Source organism: Microcebus murinus, chromosome 1 (genome assembly GCF_040939455.1).
Source record: "Microcebus murinus isolate Inina chromosome 1, M.murinus_Inina_mat1.0, whole genome shotgun sequence".
Lineage (NCBI taxonomy): Eukaryota > Metazoa > Chordata > Mammalia > Primates > Cheirogaleidae > Microcebus > Microcebus murinus.
The window spans coordinates 45,691,627-45,710,957 of record NC_134104.1 but is presented as its reverse complement, the minus strand read 5'-3'; the positions used below and the strand labels follow the sequence as shown (position 1 = coordinate 45,710,957).

General features: G+C 40.0%; 1 protein-coding gene across 5 annotated transcripts in view; it reads right to left on the bottom strand.

Annotated features, from left to right (window-relative positions):
- LOC105859377 (transmembrane protein 45A-like) overlaps positions 1-19,331 on the bottom strand; it is an 88,838-nt gene that overhangs the window by 45,456 nt on the left and 24,051 nt on the right. Inside the window, exon 1 of one of the 5 annotated variants that reach the window (XM_076001214.1) lies at positions 285-308. The exons of the other annotated variants lie outside the window; for them this stretch is intronic. The gene's annotated coding sequence lies outside the window, so the exon portion shown is untranslated. Of the gene's footprint in view, positions 1-284; positions 309-19,331 lie in introns of those variants that run through there. 5 annotated transcript variants of the gene reach the window in all.

The window sequence follows — 19,331 nt, the reverse complement described above, 5'->3', positions numbered from 1 at the left end:
CCTCATTGAGGGGAAATTCAGTTTTCCTTAGAATAAATGCCTCTAAGAGATATGCATGGGAGCAACTAGTGCTCTTGCCTGTCTGCTTGTTCATTCATTCCCTCTTTCCACGATCTACCCATCCATGCTTTCAATAAACGTCTGCTAAACAACTATGATGTGCCAGGTACAGTCTTAGCCACTGGGGAAATGAGACAGACAGACAATTTCCTGCTCTCATGGAATTTATCTTTCAGAGTAAGAAAACAGACCACAAACAAGAATTCTAGGACACTGATACTCACAGTGTGGTGCTCCCTCCAGCAGTGTCTGCATCAAGTGGAAGCTTGTTGGAAATGCAGAATCTCATGCCTCACCCTAGACTTACGAATGCAAAATCTCATGCCTCACCCTAGACTTACGAAATCAGACTCATTTTAACCGAATCCTCAGTTGATTCGTATGTACATTAAAGTTCATGAAACATTGTTCTAGGACAGAATGTCTTAACAGCAACATCACTGCATTTCAGACCAGATAATTCTTTGTTTGGCTGGGAATGAGGGGTGGGCTTTTCTACGCATTGCAAGGTGTTTAGCAGCATCCCTGGCTTCTGTCCACTAGATGCCAGCAGTACCTTTCCCCAGCTGTGACAACCACACTCCCTTCCCCAGTTAAGAAATATTGGTCTAGGAGATCCTTGGTCAAATCCCTTAACATCAAAACTATTGTATCAAAGTAAGTCCAATCAAGATTATGTGCACTCTTTAAAGAAAGATCAAGCACATATTACAGCAACTAATACAACAAACAAAGCATCGTTTGGAAAAAAAATGTTTGCACAAGTTCCATGAGAAACCTTTCACACAAAAATTATTCAACTTTGCTGTTTAATATTGCTACTAAGGATAAACGGACCTGGCATTAAATATGCAGACATGAGATCACTTAGGGATGGATATCATCTCTGACTATTATATTTACCCTAGGTACAGTCATATAAAGGTCCTTTTTTTGACACAATGCTCTGTGCCCACCCTCAAATAGCAGAAGGGGAGTTGGGGGAAAAATGGGGGTGATGTTCAAATCCAGCTTGTGAAAAACAAATGTATCACATAAGCAGAGTCTGACACCAGTGTGGTGATAGCTGAACATTCTGCAATTCTGATTGCAGTAAAGGAAGAAAAGTCATCAGAATAACACTGATTTCTCAGTCTGTTAGTATCAGTAAATTTACATTTCATTGTTTATTTTTAATTAATTTTTAACAAATAGGCCCAACCTATGAAATTGTGACTCCTGATTTTAGCAAGTGCCTATGACAAGTAAACAAACAAGATAATTACTGCTAGTGACAAAATGACCCAGTGCAATATGGAAGAGAACTCAGTGCTGAGCTGAGCTGAGCTGAGCAGAAGAATCAAGGCTATGGCAGCAAGTGCATCTGTGAGGTGAGTCACTGGCCAGGGGTTGCCCTCTAGGACATCTGGTTGTACTGGCTTTAATTCCCAGAACAGGTAGCTGAGCTTAGAGACATTTGGTGACTTGTGAGAATAGTCACAGCCAATAAGTGACAGAAAGCAGAACAGAAACCCAACTCTCTGTACTGGAGGACAGTGTATTTTCTACAACACCAAATACCCCTGGTTTAGTTTCCTATTGCTGGACTAACAAATCACCACTAATTACAACTCAAATTTATTATCTTAAACTTCTGGAGATCAGAAGTCTGAAATGGGTCCCACTGACATGAAATCAAGGTGTTGGCAGGGCCATCTCCTTCTACAGACTCCAGGGAATGATTCTTGTCCTTCCCTTTTCCAGCTTCTAGAAACTTCCTGTGTCCTGGGCAACAGGCCCCTTCCTGCACCTTCAAGACCAGCAGCACAGCATCTCCCAGTCTCTCTCCCTGGCTCCAACCCCCATTCTCCCAAGTCTGATCCTCCTGACCCGCTGTTATGAGGACCTTTGGGATTACACTGGGCCTCCCTGAATAATTCAGGTTAATCTCCATATCCCAAAACCCAGAACTTAAACATGCCTGCAAAATCCTTTTGACCATGTAAGACAACATATTCTTGATTTCCAGAAATTAGAACATGGATATCTTTTAGTGCCATGATTCAGCTTACCACCACACCCTCAGGAATACCACTCAGAAGCAGGACCTCTGACATCATGAAAATAAGGAATTTAAAACTTGCAAACAGATAGGGAGAAGAAGGGAACAGGAACAAACTAAGCCTCTACAGACTCTCGGGTTCGGAGTCACTGTGAGAGACAGAACGGCATAGCGCCGTGCAGTTCTCAAGCCTGGCTGCACATTAGAATCCCTTGAAGAGCCCATAACAATGTCCATGCCCATGCCCATGCCCAATGTCCAGACCTGGCCCTTAGAGCTCCTGCTGCAATTAGTATGGGTGGGCCGGGCATCATTTTGAAATTCCTCCTAGGAGATGGTTGAGAGAGTCCAGATTCTAGAATCAGACTACTCGAATACAAAGACTACTATGTGCTTGACCTGGGGCATTTTATTTAACTTTGCCTCAGTTTCTTCTAAAAATGGGAATGATGATATTACTAATAATAAAGCTACCTTATAGAGCTGAGGAAAGCAGACATAGTACAAGTAAAGTTCTTGCCACACAGTAGACATTGCCTAATGTCACAGATTGTCCTTGCTTCAAATGTCACAAAGGTCTCCAGAGAGGTGTCTCATTCATTCCCAGGCAGGAGCCCAAAGGGATCCTGTGTCCAGGGCAGGAAGGGCGGGAGTGGAGCTGCTCTGAGCATGGCCTGCCCCGCCTGCCCTCTGTGACGCGCTCCGGAAGTGCTAACTGCAACATGCCAAGAAAAGGGTAGCGTTCTGGTGGAAGCTGCACGTCTCCTCATGCTGGGGTGCACAGAAATAGAGCAGGGTGTGCGAGGAAATGATCGGAAAGATTGTAGCTGGGGGTAGAAAAGGTGTGGTGTGCTATGCGGATGTGAGGAATGCTAAGAGCCACCTGATAGCGATCAAGTCTTTGCTGTCTTCTAGAGCAGTGACTCTCAGCCTGGCTGCCTATGTGAACATCTGGGGAACCATAAAATATAATCCTGCTGTCTGCTCCCCAGCCCTATGAAATCGGAATCTCCGGGTGTGAGGCCTGGGAGTATTTTTGTTTCTCTCGTAAGCCCTCCTGGCGATCCTAGTCAACAGGAACTGAAAGCACTGGGCCCTCTCGCAGCTGGTGTCTGAGCGTGGTTGGCCTTGCCAACTGCATCACTTTGTGAAGGAAGGGAGGGGACAGAGGACTGTATCAAGACATTTTACATGCACCAATTAATTTAATCCTCATAATTATTACCCCCATTTTAAATATAATGATAAAGAGCTGCATTTCATAGCGATTATAATGACACTCACAATAGTGTTGTGACAGAACCAAGATTCAACCCTAAGTCTATATCCAAAAGGGAAAAAGGAAGGAAAATGACATTTATTGAGCATCTACTCCTCTAAAGAGCTGTACAGAATGCTCTCAATTCCATGAGGAGTGTTTTTCTCCCCATTTTACATTTGAAAGGATGGAGACTTAGAAAGGTTAAAAACCTTGCTCAGGTCAAATAGCTTATAATTGGCAAAGCTGGGGTCTGAATTTCAGGCCTCTCCACTTCCAAAGTCCTGTCTTCTTTCCTGTAATTGCCACTCTTCTTCATTCCCCAAAAACTAATATAGTAAGAACCCTAACAAGAACAACGAATGATTACCAAATGCGGACTCTGTATCAAACACTGTACTGACAGCTTTCTATGTATTATCCAAGGAAAAATCAAGAAAAATGATTGTGGCATAAAGACAAAACAGTCAGTTGTTTAGACACAGGTTACTCAGCGTATGGTGTATGGACCAGCAGCTTCACCTGGGAGGGTTAGATCTCAGAATCTATATTTTAAAAGATCCCAGGTAACTCCTGGGATTAAAGTTGGAGAAGCCTGACATAGATGATTTTTGGTTTGCTTTTTATCTTTCCAAAGAGTTGTTTTGGTAATGTGTAGGGTTGGCCTAAGATTCTCCACTTACGAGATCTTAGGAGTCACCAGTAAAAGATACAGAAGGAGGCAACTGCCTCTGTTCTGTGGTTTGAGATGATGTCAGGGAGGGGAGGAGGCCCTCAAATACACTTTTGTGGATACAGATCTTTTTCTTTGAGTGTTCCAGAGTGTTTGTCTCTAGGTACAAGTATTAGACTCTAAATACACTGAGTGGAGATCCCTCCTTAACAAGACAAATTGTACTGAATGTGAGACTAGCTAATAACCCTATGAAGGCAAGCATGAGATAAGCAATATTTCCCATTTCGAGCAATGTGCATAACCTTTAAAGAGGAAAAAAGACTTCAGAGTCATATCTATAATTGCAATGTATGGGTTTTATTTGGATCCTAATTCAAACAAAAATAATTCAGAATTTTTAAAATTTCATTAAGGTGATGGTAATATTTGTGCTTCAGCTTTTTAAAAGAATTTCTACTTTGGAGAGATACAAACTAAAATATTATGGATCAAATAATGTGATGATTTTGATTAACTTCAAAATTGTGATCATTTATTTTATGTGTCAACTTGGCTAAATCATGACCCAATTTTTTTTTTTTTTTTTTTTTTTTTTTTGAGACAGAGTCTCGCTTTGTTGCCCAGGCTACAGTGAGTGCCATGGCGTCAGCCTAGCTCATAGCAACCTCAAACTCCTGGCTCAAGCAATCCTCCTGCCTCAGCCTCCCGAGTAGCTGGGACTACAGGCATTCGCCACCATGCCCGGCTAATTTTTTGTATATATATTAGTTGGCCAATTAATTTCTTTCTATTTTATAGTAGAGACGGGGTCTCGCTCTTGCTCAGGCTGGTTTCGAACTCCTGACCTCGAGCAATCCGCCCGCCTCGGCCTCCCAGAGAGCTAGGATTACAGGCATGAGCCACCGCGCCCGGCCCATGACCCAATTTTTTCCTCAAAGACCAGACTAGATGCTACCATGAAGGTATTTTTTACATGTGATCAACATTTAAATCAGCATATTTTGAGCGAGGCAGACCAACCTCCATACTGGGGATGGAAGTGAGAGGAGCAGGAATCACTGAATCAGTTGAAGGCCTTAGGAGAAAAGACTGAGGTCTCCTCAAGGAGGAGAGAATTCTCCCTCTCCTCTGCCTGTGCACTTGAGACTGCAACAACTCCTCCCTCGGTCCCCAACCTGCCAGCCTACAGATTTCAGACTTGCCAGCCCCCAATATTGCATGAGCTAATTCCTTCTTTATATATATGTGTGTATGTGAAAAAGAAAATGACACTGAGACAAGCATCTAAACTTCAGTCTCTTAAATTCAAGTTCAGATAAGAAAAGGTGGAGAGTTTTATAGCCCTATGTGCTCCATGGAAAATGCTCTGACTCCTGTACAGGAAAATGAGGGGTGTCTAAATGAGTTAAAGTCTCCTTCCCTCCTGCCTCCTCCCCCATCCCATGATTTGACCCTTAAAGTCATTACTTCAGTCCAATAAAATCCCACCTTTTGATACTGCTCCGACTTCACAGGTCAGGTATACAAGTTCATGACAAAACTTCAACGCAAATGAGAATGAACAAAGGGAATAAATGAGTAACTGCCTCTGCGCTGCCACTGCCCAAGTTGGGCTAACTCACCCATGAAAAAGAGCAAGACTCCCCGAGAAAACCAAACACACAGCCCTACATCCTTAAACAAAGATCTGAAAGATCCCCAGAAAACTATGTCAGTAATCTGTGTTAACGGCTGTGCAGGACTGTCACCTATGTTTTCAGTTCAGTCCTTTAGCACCAGGCACCAGCATGGACATCTAAAGGTAGAGTGGGCACAGTTACCAATAACAACAACGGAAATTCAGAACACTCAGTGAAACTTAAATTTCACATAAGCAACTAATAAATTTTTAGCATCAGTATGTTCCACATATTGCACAGGTTGTTTATTTGAGATTTAAATTCACTAAGCATTCTGTATTTTATCTGGCAATCTATGAAGGGATTTCTGTGGGGTAATGAACATTGCAACAGCTCAGGGTGGAGATTTCTCAAGCAGTCCCCAATGTCTCTTACTTGGTGTCCTGAGTTGACTTGGTTGTAACTTCTGAATATTTTCAAATCTCTATTTGAACATCCTCTGCTTTTCTGAATTATACACAGGCTAATTTTTAACCAAAGTGTTCCTATGCCTTGTTTATACAATTAGAAATTTGGTCTAAAATGCTGATATTTCCATCAGCTGAGCTGAGGATTCCAGGGCAAGGTTTCATCACAAAAGGCCACATGAGTCCGTATGTGTATATCTTTTTTTCTCAATCAACAAATACTACTAGCACTCTGGGAGGCCAAGGCGGGCAGATTGCTTGAGGTCAGGAGTTCAAAACCAGCCTGAGCAAGAGCGAGACCCCGTCTGTACTATAAATAGAAAGAAATTAATTGTCCAACTAATATATATAGAAAAAATTAGCCGGGCATGGTGGCACATGCCTGTAGTCCCAGCTACTTGGGAGGCTGAGGCAGTAGAATTGCTTGAGCCCAGGAGTTTGAGGTTGCTGTGAGCTAGACTGACACCGTGGCACTCACTCTAGCCTGGGCAACAAAGCGAGACTCTGTCTCAAAAAAAAGAAAGAAAAAAAAGAACAAATACTAAAAGTACAGCCACAATCAAATTGCAGAATGAGATGGACAGGGATCCTAAAAATCTTCTGATGTTAAATATAAGTCTACTTCATATTTGATGAGCTTGGAACCATTGCTCAAGGATGATTTCCAATGCTTCTTCCAACTTCATCATAATTTCCAGCATTCTGACACTACACCAGAGCTACTGAATCATTAGTTCTTTTTTTATTTATTTCAAAGTATTAAGGGGCTACAAATGTTTTTGGTTACACGAATCACTTTTGTAAGGCTTGAGTCATGGCTATAAGTGTGCCCATCACCCTAATAGTGTTCATTGTATCCATATTGAGTAGGTTTTTTTTCCCCTCCCCTTCTCCTGCCTCCCCCTGCTTGATTTCCACTAAGTTTTACATTTCTCTGGGCACATGTATGCTCATCAGTTAGTTTCAGTTTAATAGCAACTCCATGTGGTGTTTGTTTTCCCACTCTTATGATACTTCACTTAGGATAATGGTCTCCTGCTCCATTTAAATTGTTGCAAAAGGCATTAATTCATCCTTTTTATAGCTGAGTAGTACTCCATGGTATACATATACCACATTTTGTTAATCCACTCATGTATTGATGGGCAATTGGGTTTATACCACATCTTTGCAATTGTGAATTGTGCTGCAATAAACATTTGAGTGCACGTGTCCTTTTGATAAAATGACTTCTTTTCTTTTGGGTAGATATCCAGTAGTGGGATTGCTGGATCTAATGGTAGGTCTACTTTTAGATCTTCAAGGAATCTCCATACTATTTTCCGTACAGGATGTACTAATTTGCAGTCCCACTAACAGTGTATAAGTGTTCCTTTATCTCTGCATCCATGCCAGTATCTATTGTTTTTGGACTTGTTAAAAGCAATTCTAACAGGGGTACACTGATACCTTATTGTGGTTTTAATGTGCATTTGCCTGATGATTAGGGATGTTGAGCATTTTTTCATATGTTTATTGGCCATTGTCTATCTTATTTTGAAATTTACTGTTCATGTTTTTGCCCACTTTTTAATGGGGTTGTTTGTTTTTTCTTGCTGATTTGTTTGAGTTCTTTGTAGATTCTGGATATTACAACCCTTTATCGGATATATAGCTTGTGAATATTTGTTGTTGCTGTGATTGCCATTGGGGTCAGTCATAAATTCTTTGCCTAGGCTGATATTTAGCAGAGCTTTTTATTGGTTGTGAGCAAATGTAATAAAAGACCAAAGTCTTGAGGCCCAGAGTAAGAAGGACTGTCATAAGGGTGGTCAAGAGTGATGGCACTATATTAGCATTGTTGTTCATTTCAAGAAACTTTAAAATATAGATTGAAGACCTAGTGTACAAGATACCTTCTAAATTCCTATTTGTGTTTTGTTTCTTTTCCTATCATCAAATACTATAGTAATTTATATACATTTCTGTCTCCCTAAAGGAGTTGTCAAAACACTACTTTTTTATTGATATTCATTTACCCTCACTTTATAAATAGCTCTTGTGCACTAACTGAGAGCCAGGTATTATATTCCTCTCTTGTCAACTAACTGCTATTATCCACAGAGATAAATGGAAGGAAAAATGCCCTCTTGCTCTTGATTCCTGATGTAGATCGTGCCCCAAAAAGCATATATATCATGATTTTAAATTATATTTATGTATTTTAAATACCTATTTTAAAATACTTATATAAATAGATGATGTAAGATTTATATGTCTTGGTTTTAAGAAAATGTAGAAAAAATATTATGGCAACATTAACTCACTTTCTGCCTGTGACTGCAAATATAAAAGTTAACCTTGAATAAAAGCCTTGCTTTCACTTAATGCTTCTCAGTTTGAAAAAGACCTTGCTTAATTACTTAGGGGACTCAAACACAGTCTGTTCTTTGTAGCTTAATTTTTTGGAGTTGTGACTAGTCTGTTGCAATTCAAAAGCAATGGACTTCTTATTTTTGAAAACAAAATAAAAATCTAGAATTTTTGGCAGATGCTTTCTTTATTTTTTTCCATTGAAAATAACAGAGTTCTTTATGGCTAACTTGCCTTAAGTCTACCAGCAGGACTGTCTAAAAGACTGTTCCCTATGAGAAGAGCTCAAGTTGCCTCCTCATTCTAACAATGGGCTTTATACCAAGTCTTAGCAAAAAAAACTGGGGAGAGACTGGCTTATAATAGCACCTTAAACCTGTGTGAGACTTTTAACACTTGAAGTCCATGACCTGTTTAGCCTGCAGAGGAACTTGCAGGTGTGATTAGGAAGGAATATGAAAATTCCTTTTATGAAATATGAAAATTCCTATATGAAGAGAACGAAAATTCACTCAAGATGGAAAACAGACTTAAACCTAAGGCATGAAACCCTAAGAATTCTAGAAGAAGATGTTGGGAAAAACCCTCTCAGACATTGGTCTAGCAAAGAATTTTTGAAGAAGACCCCCAAAGCAATCACTGCAGCAACAAAAATAAACAAATGGGATCTGATCAAATTAAGAAGTGTTTGTTCAGCCAAAGAAACTATCATTAGAGCGAATAGACAACCTACAGAATGGGGGAAAATATTTGTTCTCTATTCCTCCGATAAAGGTCTGACAAGAATCTATCTAGAACTCAAGAAAAAATCAAACAACCCCATCAAGAAATGGGCAACAGAAATGAACAGAAACCTTTCCAAAGAAGACAGAATAATGGCCTGCAAACATAAAAAAAAAATGCTCAACATCTCTAATCATTAGAGAAATGCAAATCAAAACCACAATGAGATATCATCTAACCCCAGCAGTGAGATTGGCCTGTATCAAGAAATCCCAAAGCAATAAATGGTGGCAAGGATGTGGAGAGACAGGAACACTCTTACACTGCTGGTGGGACTGCAAATTAGTGCAACCATTGTGGAAAATAATTTGGAGATACCTCAAACAGCTAAAAATAGAAATACCATTAGACCCAGCAATAGCATTATTAGGCATCTACCCAAAAGAGCATAAATCATTCTATTATAAAGACATCTGCATTTGAATGTTTTTAGCAGCACAATTCACTATTGCAAGGACGTGGAAACAACCCAAGTGCCTGTCAATTCACGACTGGATAATTAAAATTTGGTATATGTTTACAATAGAATATTACTCAATTCTAAGAAATGACAGCGAGCTAACACCGCTTATATTATCCTGGATTGAGCTTGAGCCCATTATCCAAAGTGAGGTGACACAAGATCAGAGAGATGGGCTCCATATGTACTCGCGGTCACATTCAATATGGTGCTCAAAGAGGGGTGGTGTTCACCAAAGATTCAGGGGGTGGGAGGATAGATCCACATCTGAGAGACACGCCAAACAGTGTGGAGGGGAAGGGCATACCTCTAACCTTGCTAAGTAGAGGCAAAATTATAAAATATAACCAAAATGTTATAAATTAAAAAGAAAAAAAACATTTATCGGGTGTCAGGCAGGAGAGGAGGAGGGGATGGGTTTATATATATACATTTTAAGTGCATTGTGCATTGTTGGGGGCATGGACATGCTTGAAGCTCTGACTCGAGGGGGGAGGGAAGGCAAGAGCAATGTATGTACCCCCATATTTGTACCCCCTTATTATGCTGAAATAAGAAAAAGAGAGAGAAGCTAAGGTGTAACTAGACCCCCAGTCTCCTGTATCCCTGGCTTCAAGACTTTCTCACTGTTTCTTGTGGACAGAAGTAAAGCAAAAACCACATTTAATTAAGAGTGGTAAAAGCAAGTGATAAACCAGCAATAATATGACTTTGGTGTGGGAAGCAGGGAGCTAACTAGGGACTGCTGTGCAGGAAAAATAAGACTCCACAGGGTCCACAGGGGCTTTTCAACTAACTCTTTTGGATCTGCTTTGGACCCTCTGAGGGACCTCAGGACCCTACACTGGATGGTCTCTTGAGGTCCCATCCTGCTCCGTGACACTACAATTCAGTGCCCCTGTCCAGGGTTTCCGGCCAGCACTACCACTACACAAAAGTCAGACCACAGCCCATTACCAGATTTAAGGAAGTTGCTAATTGATACTAAGGATGCAAAAAGAAAGCAGGGTCAGAGATCCCTGGAGGCAACTCTGTTAATCAATACACCAGGGCTTACCATTATTGGAACAATGGCCATGGATTAAGGACCCCATGGCCCTTTGCATGAGTCCCTAGTACACAGCACTTATGATTTATGGCCTAGGCATTTATTAAATGCTTTATACAGAGTGTCTTATCTTATCCACCCTACCCCAAAGGGTACAAAACTATTAGCATCCTGCTATTAAATAATTAGGAAACTAAGTTTAGACAAGATAAATAACTCATGGAAAAGGTTCCCACAGCTAGTTTAATGGCAGAGCTGTGATTGAAGCTGCCAGAATGACTCCAGAACCTGTGCTCCTGGCTAATGTACTCCCACCCTTCCCTGGGAGACAGGGCTCCTTAGCATTTGAAGGACAGTAGAGCATGCCTGGCCCACTGAGTGATGCAGGAAAGGAGTAGACATATGGGAAGATGGCTGGAGGGGAGCTTTTAGAAGGTCCTCAGGCTCAGCAAAAGGGGTTGGCTGTAGGCCATTCTCCTTTGCAAATGGCCTCATTACCTGTAGAAGGAAAAGTTGAGGGGGGAAAGTAAGAGAGGTACAGCAGCTCCCAGCAAACAGCTCCTCTGCCAGGAGCAAGGTGTTAGTAAAAGTTTTGGAGTAAATAAGTTAACATGGACTAAATGGTATTTCAAAAAAACGAATTTGGCAGCCATGCACAGAATATATGGAAGGAAGGGGCTGCGAGCAAGGAAACTAGTTAAGAAGCTATTGCAGACACTCATTTCTGAGATGATGACTCAGTCAGTGCAGGGTGGTGGGAACAGGGAATAAAGGGACAATGTGAGTGTTAATCACTACCCACCATGAAGAAATAACAGATTAGCCCTGGGGACCTGCACGGTCAAGGCTGTGGTCAATGATGGTTCTGAGACAGGAAGAAGAAAGGAGAAAGGTGTTTCTATATCTAGCAATTGTCACATCCCTGCATCCTCAGCTCCTGCTTGTCTTGCCTGTCTTCCTACACCACAACCTCCAAGAAGTTAGGGAACTTTCATGAGTGTGTCATACCCACAGTTTTCCCCAGTTTTCCAGAGTATAGAACTTGTGTTTGGGAGACTCAATAAATATTCACCGCAGGCTGTTTCATCTGCCTAGAATACTCTGTCCCCACCTCCGGCTGAAAACTTGTGTAGAAAGAGCCTCCCTCAGGACTCAACACAAATGTCCCTTCTTTGGAGAGGCCTTTCTTGGCCAGGTAATCTAATTAGGCCGTCCTGTTGTCCCCTGCATAGCAACTTGTCTTCACAATATGTATTATACTGTATAATTTTATATTTGTTGTTTTCAAATTTACTTTTTAAATTTCCTTCTGTTGTTGTTGTTGTTTTTCTGTCTTCCCCCAGTTCCACAAAGTGCTGCCTAACAGAAATAGAAGGCAAACCATCTATTTAATCTTAAATGTTCAGTAGTCACAGTTTTGAAAGTTAAGAAGAAAACAATGAAATTAAGCTTGATAATATGTTTTATTTGACCATATATACCCAAAATATTATTTAAACATGTGCTCAATGGCAAAAAATTATTAATGAAACAGTTTGGGTTCTCCACCTTTTTTTCTTTTGGTTCTGAGTCAACATTTCCAAACTTCTATGGAAAATAAGAACACAGACTAGGAATTTCAAAGCAAGACTTCATCATTTACAACACTTCAGGCAGGGAGGAGCGCTCACCAGTCAGCATCTAAAGACCACCTCAGAAACCCATCAAAGACTGCCTCTCTATAAGCAAAGCCTCCACAGACTCAAAAAACCTCTAATCTGCTATCTTATGCCCTGGAATGGGGTGGGAACAAGGCAGAGTGTTAACTACCCCAACTGCTGTGTGTATTTTACACTCATAACACAACTCAGGACTAGCCACATTTCAAGTGTTCAATGGCCACAAGTGGTTGGTGGCTACCATATTGGACCAAGTAGATCTTTCAGAGTGCCTGACATATATTATTCACCTAATAAAGAGCTGATGAAAGAAAAAGGAATAGGGGAAGGGACAAAAGAAGAAAAAGGGAAAGAGAAAAAAGACAGATGAGGAGGAAAGACAAATATGTGCTGAGTACTTACTATGTTAGACTCTTCCATCTATCAATATATTATATAATTTAAATCTCATATCAACCCTGGGGAAGTAGGTATTATTAGAGTCACCTTTATAAATGAGGACACTGGTTTGAAGATATCATGTCAGTTGCCCAAGATCACACCATCTTCCAAATGCAAAATGTAGGATACAGAATGTGATATCCCCCACCATCCTCCTGAACTCACAGAAGCCATACATAACAAGCTTAGTCAAGCCAGACTGCCATCGAGATTTCACTCTCCTCCAGGTGGAACTTTCCAGGGCTCCTATAATATATTATTTCAAATCCCACAGACACTCTTCTTGCAAAAGTATGGTCTGACCATTACAGGCTACTGTGAGAATCTCCTCTCCTCAAGTGATCCTTATCTCATCTGTTGCTGCTGCCCAATAGGGTGTTGCTGTGACCAAACCAAATGGAGGCACTTGAAGTTCCCCTAACTTGCCAAGCTCCCTACCATGCCTCCCTAGCTCTGTACAGTTTTCCTACTGCCTGGAACCTTCTCTCCTTCATGCAATTAATACACAACGCAGATAACTCAGTTTTCCAAAAAGGATCATTATCATACTGGCTAAAATAAACACAAAAGAGGCCCCCCTACAAGCCATAAGGCAAAAGCTGCAGGTAACCTACAAAAGAAAACTCAACAGACTAACTACAGAATTTTCAACTGAGACTTTACAAACCAGAAGGCACTGGGGCCCCATTCTTAGTTTTTTGAAACAGAATAATGCCCAGTATGGAATTTTGTGTCTTGCAAAACTAAGTTTCTTCTATCAAGGAAAAATAAAGATCTTCTCAAAGAAGCAAACACTGAGGCAATTCCTCAAGTTAAGATCTGCCTTCCAGGAAGTACTCAGAACAGCGTTACACACACATAAGCACAATAGATACTCACCAGGATAAAGTCATCCAAAAGCTAAAGGTCAACGGCCAAATATCACAATGGCTCAAGAGAGAAAACAAGGTAACAAACTTTAACCCCACAAGATGAACAGAAATACACCCTACTTATCAATTCCTTAAATAAATGTGAATGGCTTGAACTGCCAACTGAAGAGACATAAGCTGACCGAATGCATAAATATACACAAGCCAAGTATCTGCTCTCTTTAGGAAATACATTGAACCCACAAGGATTCATTCAGATTCAAGATGTAGGAATGGAAGATACTTTTCCACACAAATGGAAACCAAAAGAAAGCTGGTGTAGCAGTTCTCATTTCAGATAACATAGACTTCAAATAAACAAAAATAATGAAAGACAAAGATGGTCATTATCTTGGTAAAGGAAAAAATTCAACAAGAAGACATAACAATTCTAAATATGTATGCACCTAACTCAGGTATGCCCAGATTCCTAAAGCAAATTCTACTTGATCTAAACAAAATAATAAACAGCACTACCATAATAGCCAGAAATTTCAACCCCTCTCTGACAGAACAGAACAGATTCTCCAAACAGAAAATAAACAAAGAAACAATGGATATAACATAACTCTAGAACAAATGGGTCTTACTGACATTTACAGCACATTGTACCCCAAAACCATTGAATATATGTTTTTCTCATTAGCTCATGGAACAGTCTCTAAGATTGACTATACCTTAGGCCACAAAACATATCTCAACAAACTTTAAAAAATAGAAATTATAACATGCATCTTTTCAGACCACAGTGGAATAAAATTAGAAATCAACTCTAACAGAAACACTCATCTCTACACAAAGACATGGATACTATACAAGGTACTGCTGAATGATTATTGGGTCAAGGAGGAAATTAAGATGGAAATGAAAAGTTTCTTTAAACTAAATGATTTAGTTTAAAGGTTTAGTTTAATGATTTAGAGGACACAAGTTATCAGAATCCGTGGGACACAGCTAAAGCAGTCTTGAAAGGAAAATATAGTCATAAAAGCCTACATCCAAAGGACAAAGACATCACAAATCAACAATCTAATTAATTGTCTCAAATAGCTGAAAAAGGATGAGGAAACCCAGTCCAAATGCAGCAGAAGAAAAGAAATAACCAAGATCAAAACAGAACCAAACGAAATTGTAACAAAAAAAGCTATATGGAACACTAATAAAACAAAAAGGTGGTTCTTTGAAAAGATAAACAAAATTGACATGCCTCTTGCTAGATTAACCAGAAGCAGAAAAAAGAGGACTCTAATAAGCCTAATCACAAATGAAGAAGGAGAAATTACAATAACATGGAAATACAAAGTACCATCTATGAATACTATAAAAATCTCTACACACATAAACTTGAAAACATGGAGGAAATGCGCAAATTCTTAGAAACACACAGCATCCATAGGCTCCTTCAAGAAGAAATAGAATTCCTGAACATACCAATATCAAGTACCAAAATTGAAGCAGCAATAAAAATCTTCCTAAAAAATAAAGTCCTGGTCCAGATGGCTTTACCCCCAAATTTTACCAGACCTAAAAACAACTAGTGCTTATCCTGAAGAAATTTTTCCACAAAATTAAGAAGAAAGGAATCCAACATTACCCTGATACCAAAACCAGAAAAGGACACATCTACACACCAATATCCCTTATGAATATAGATGCAAACATTTTCAATAAAATCCTAGCAAACAATTCAGGTGCTTATCAAAAAAAATAATCCATCACAACCAAATGGGCGTCACATCAGAGATGCAGGGATGGTTCAACATAAGCAAATCTATAAACATAATTCACCACATTAATAGATATAAAATCAAAGACCATATGATCCTCTCAAGAGAGGAAAAGGACATTTCACAAAATTCAGCACCCTTTTATGATAAGAACACTTAACAAAATAGGCATAGATAGATCTTACATCAAAATGATAAAAGCCATATATGACAAATCCACAGACAACATCATGCTGAACAGGGAAAAATTGAACTAAAACCAAAAAAGGTTGGTCTCTATCACCACTTCTATTCACCATAGTGCTGGAAGTGCTAGCCAGATCAATCAGACAAGAGAAGGAAATCAAGGGCATCCAAATGGGGACAGAAGAGGTCAAACTATTTCTCTTGGCTGACAATATGATGTTATATCTAGAAACCCCCATGGATTCTGTCATAAGACTACTGGAATTGATAAACAAATTCAGCAAAATCTGAGGTTACAAAATCAATGTACACAAATCAGTAGCATTCCAATACGCCAACAACGGTATAACTGAGAACCAAGTCAAAGACTCAATGCCTTCACAATAGCAACAAAGAAAATAAAATACCTAGGAATATATTTAACTAAGGAGGTGAAAGACCTCTTCAGAGAGAACTAGGAAACACTGAGTAAAGAAATAGAGTACATAAACAGATGGAAAACCTCACCATGCTCACAGATTGGCAGAATCAACATTGTTAAAATGTCTATACTACCCAAAGTGATCTATGGATTCAATGCAATCCCTATTAAAATACCAACATCATTTTTCACAAATCTAGAAAAAATAATTCCATGCTTTGTATGGAACCAGAGAAGATCCCATATAGCAAACACAACCTTAAGCAAAAAGAACAAATTGGGAGGGATCAAATTACCAGACTTCAAGCTATAATACAAGGCTATAGTAACCAAAACATCATGTACTGACACAAGAACACACAGAAACCAATGCAATAGAACTGAGAAGCCAGATATAAAACCATCCTCTTATAGCCATCTTTATTTTTGACAAAACAGACAGAAATATACACTGGGGAAAAGAATCCTTAGTCAATAAATGGTGCTGGGAAAATTGGATAGCCACATGTAGATGACTGAAACAGGATCCACACCCCTCACCTCTCACAAAAATCAACTGACAATGGATAACAGACTTAAACTTAAGTCATGAAACCATAAGAATTATAGAAGAAAATGTTGGAAAAATCTTATAGACATTGGCCTAGGCAAAGAATTTATGAAGAAGACCCCAAAAGTGATCACAGCAACAACAAAAATTAATGGCCAACAAACATATGAAAAATATGCCCAACATCTCTAACCATCAGGGAAATGCAAATCAAAACCACAATGAGATATCACTTAACTCCAGTGAGAATGGTTTTTATCAAAAAGTCCCAAAATAACAAATGATGGCAAGGAAGCAGAGAGATGAGAATACTCTTACACTGCTAGTGGAACTGCAAACTAGTACAACCTCTATAGAAAGTAATATGCAGATACCTAAAACAACTACAAGTAGAACTACCATTTGATACAGCAATCCCATTACTGGACATCTACCCAGAGGAAAAAAAGACATTCTACAAAAAAAAAAAAATACCTGCATTCAAATGTTTATAGCAGCACAATTCACAATTGCAAAGATGTGGAAACAACCCAAGTGTCCATCAATACATGAGTAGATTAATAAAATATGGCATATGTATACCATGGAGTACTACTCAGCCATAAAAAAATGATGAATATCCCTTGTACTATACTTGATGGAGCTGGAGCCATTTGTTTTAAGTGAAGTATCACAAGAATGGAAAAACATGCACCACATGTACTCACCATTAAATTGGTACTAATTAATCAACACTTATGTGCACATATGGAAGTTACATTCACAGGGCATTGGGAAGGTGGGAGGGGTGTGGAGGAGATGGGTAAATTCACACCTAATGGGTACAGTGTGTGATGTGGGGGGTTGGCATGCTTGTAGCTCCTACTTGGGCATTGCAAAGTCAATATATGTAACCAAAGCATTTCTACTCCCATAATCTTCTGAAATATTAAAAAAATAAAATAAAACAAAACCCATAATACAATAGTCATCTTATCTCAGAAAGGGAACCTCCTCTGATCCACTCTCCAAGTAAAAGAATCTCCCCTTTTCTCTGTTCCCAAGACACCATCCTGGAATTTTCATGCATAATACCATAATTGTTTACTTCTAGGATCTCCCTCAATGGACTGTGAGTTCCCAGAAGGCAAAGACTATGCCTTTCATCTTTATATTCCTGGTACACAGCATTTACTGAATAGGGTTTTCAAACAGTTAAACAAGTAAATTAATGAATGAATAGACTGATGAGCCCATAGCCCTGGTTATTTTTTTTATTTTTATTTTTAATTTTTTTTTGAGATATAGTCTTACTCTGTTGCCCGGGCTAGAGTGTCGTGGCATCAGCCTAGCTCACAGCAACCTCAGACTCCTGGGTTCAAGCAATCCTTCTGCCTCAGCCTCCCAAGTAGTTGGGACTACAGGCATACGCCACCATGCCCGGTTAATTTTTTCTATATATTTTTAGTTGGCCAATTAATTTCTTTCTATTTATAGTAGAGACGGGGTCTCACTCTTGCTTAGGCTGGTTTCGAACTCCTGAGCTCCAACAATCCTCCCACCTCAGCCTCCCAGAGTGCTAGGATTACAGGCGTGAGCCGCCATGCACGGCCCATAGACCTGTTTTAATGTAAGAAGCACCACCTGGTACCACACAGTCCAAAGGGTGAAAAGAGGACTACAGTGTCCTCTGCAATATCTGCCCTTCACCCAGACCAGGTATCTTGGTGTGGATCATGGGACCATGAGCAGACTTTCTCAACAGGGCACCCATGATGCCTCCAACCACTGCATAACAAGTGATTTTTCTATGCCATGCAGAGGATGTAGCAAAGCTGGTAGGTCAGGAATATGTAGAAGTCAAGTGAAATACCTTGGAATATGGTAGTGTAGAGAGAAGCAGGGTTAAGAATTAGGATGTGGCCACAAAACCAAGGAGTCTGATCATGCTGGCCTGGAGGGGACAAGGGACATGCAGTGTTGGCAATGTCCTTCTACCCCCTTTTCCAGAAGGAGAGCTGGTGCCAAACTGCACCAAGTCATGGACATGACCACAGGAACTTACATCTCTCAAATACAATATTCTGGGCAAGAATTTCCACCCTCTGGGTACACTTTAAAAGATATTTATGGATGGAATTATTTGATGCACTTGAGATCGTGGTCTGTGCTAGATCTTGGGCCAGAGCTTCTAACTTTTGCTGCAGCACCCTTGTGCAGCCCTGGTGAGTACAAGTGTATTAGAGGGAACAAATACCCTAAGGCCCTGGAACAGCCAGGTGAGGGTGACACTGGCAAGGGCTGTAGTAGCCAGACTCCACTGGCCTGTTGCCCTGGGAATGAGCCCTCCTGTCTACATAAATGGTACTATGTCTATGTATACTGTGACATGAAAAGATTGGGAAGCATAGAGTTAAACTACAGAGGATGAGTGAGCAGCACCAGGGACTTAAGACTTCTAAGAAGGATTTCATTTGCACAGGGCCAAGTAGATAGAGGGTAGTGGATGTGGCATTAGCCACGATTGGATGAGGCAAGCCTTGCAGGATTGGGATCTCTCAAATGTGAGCACCAGCCAAGGCCAGTCTATTTGTGTGGGTGTTTCTGATGTTTCAGATGGAAGATGGAATGGTAGGACTTTGCACCATCAAAAATAAATAAATATCAAAATATTGTAAGGAGGTTTTTCCCACC